The sequence below is a fragment of the Trichechus manatus genome, unplaced genomic scaffold, assembly GCF_000243295.1.
Source record: "Trichechus manatus latirostris isolate Lorelei unplaced genomic scaffold, TriManLat1.0 scaffold00011, whole genome shotgun sequence".
Lineage (NCBI taxonomy): Eukaryota > Metazoa > Chordata > Mammalia > Sirenia > Trichechidae > Trichechus > Trichechus manatus.
Window position 1 is genome coordinate 21327651 of NW_004443947.1, and position 2378 is coordinate 21330028.

The following is a 2378-nucleotide window of genomic DNA, read 5'->3' on the forward strand; positions in this document are numbered from 1 at the left end:
AGTAAATAACAGAAGCCTTAAGAGACTGGAAGTTCTGATATGTGCTACAATATGGATAAACCTTGAAAACACGTGAGTGAAATTAGTCAGACACAAAAGGGCAAATATTGTATGGTCCCACTTATATGAAATATCTAGAATAAACAAATGCATAGAGGCAAAAACAGATTAATGGCTACTAGGGGCAGGAGATTTTAAATATAGCATGGACTTCAAGAAGAACGAACAAATCTGTCTTGGAAGAAGTATATCCAGAATGATCCATAGAAGCAAGGATGGCAAGACTTCGTCTCACATACCTTGGACATGTTATTAGGAGGGACCAGTCCCTGGAGAAGGACATCACGCTTGGTAAAGTAGAGGATCAGCGACATAGAGGAAGATCCTCAGTGAGCTGTATCGACACAGTGACTGCAACAATGGTCTCAAACATAGCAACAATTGTGAGGATGGCGCAGCACCAGGCAGTGTTTCGTTCTGTTGCACATGGGGTCACTACGAGTCAGAACTGACTCGATGGCACCCAACAACAACAACAGGGGCAGAGGAAGTGGGAAATGGGGAGTTATTAAGGGGCACTGAGTTTCTGTTAAGGGTAATGAAAAACATTTGGAAATGGATAATGGTGATGGTTGCACAACATAGTGAATGTAATTAATGTCACTGAATTGTACTCTTAAAAATAGTTAAAATGGCAAATATCTTGTTATATATATTTTACCACAATAAAAAAATGAATAAAAGAGATCCATATGTGCTGGCAAGGTAGGAGAGCAGCTATAGATTGCTAAATAAAAATGCAACTATTAGAATAAAAAAGAAGAAGAAAAGAAGCCCTCCTTATTTCTTTGGCTTCTAGACCAAGTCCTCACTCTGAGCAATTAGAAAATTGCTGGCTTTCTTTCCCCTTCACCTCAGCCTGGCCCTGTGCGGCCCTCCCAGACTGAGACTCCGCCAGGCATAGGGTAAATCTAGCACCCCACCTTATCACTCCTGTCTTCTTTTGGGTACAAACCAGAGGGCCCTTTCTAGAAGTTCTAGCAGGAGATGGGACAGGGTGTGTGACCTGGTGCCAAATGAGTTCACGTGTCTCGGTACAGCACGGTGGTTACTTGCCCAGGTTTCAAAGTCAGACTGGTGTGGGTTCCAATGTGGACTCTCCACCCTGTGAACTGTGGCATCTTGGGGAAGATATTTCACCTCTCCTAGCCTTAGTTTCTTCTTCTGTAATTAAAGAAACAACAATAGTTCTGGGTCCCCAGGGCTCTTGTGAGATTAAATAAGCTAATGCTGCAAAGGCCTTGGTTTAGTGCTTGACATTTGATAAGCTCTCAACCAATTTATTCCTGTGAAAGCAGGTGTTCTCCAAAAGTGCTGTACTTGGGGGCAAACTGTCCTGAGTTCAGTGAGGGCTCAATCTTTCAACAGGGGAAGCAGTTCCTGGAGATTTAGACCCTTTCCTGCAGGAAGAGAGGAAAATGAAGAGACAGAAAGAATAAGGGAACTGCACAAAAGTAGGAGAGAGTTAGACAGACACATACACCCCAAAAGACATGCCAGGCCTGACCAACTTTATTCAATCTTAACATTATGTCATTTTTTGCTTTAGGTTTTTTTAAACAAAAAATAAAGATATAGTTGAAGTTTATTGTGCATCCGTCTTCAATCACACTTTTTCCCATATTCTCCAGACATAACTATCATCCTAACTTTGTTTTTAAATTATTTTCATCCATGTTTCTATACTAAGTATATGTAAAATACATAAGCAAATAGGTAGCATTGTTTTATGTTTTTATGACAAAAAACAAACCAGTTGCCATCTAGTCGATTTTGACCCATAGCAACTCTATAGGACAGAGTAGAACTGCTCCATAGGGTTTCCAAGGAGTGGCTGGTGGATTTGAACTGCCAAACTCTTTATCACTGTGCCACCAGGACTCCATATTTATAACAGAGGCTCTTAATTATGACAGAAGCTCTTAATTACCTATTCAATATTTATTTTACTTTTCTTCCTTACAGAACATGTAGTTTATTCTAGGCAATGATGCATCCAACTAAAAGACTACATTTCTCACCTTCCCTTGCAGCTATAGGGGCAGCCAATGAGATAAAAGCAAAACTCATTGAGCAGGGCTTCTGGGAAGACAGAGTCCTTGGGCGGTGCAAACAGTTACTACTCTAGGCTGCTAACCAAAATGTTAGAGGTTCGAGTCTACCCAGAGGCACCTCTGAAGAAAGGCCTGGTGATGTACTTCAAAAAATCAGCCATTGTCTGAAAACATTCCCCTTGAAAACAGGAACAAGACAAGGATGCCCTTTATCACCACTCATATTTAACATTGTGCTGGAAGTTCTAGCTAGAGCAATAAGGC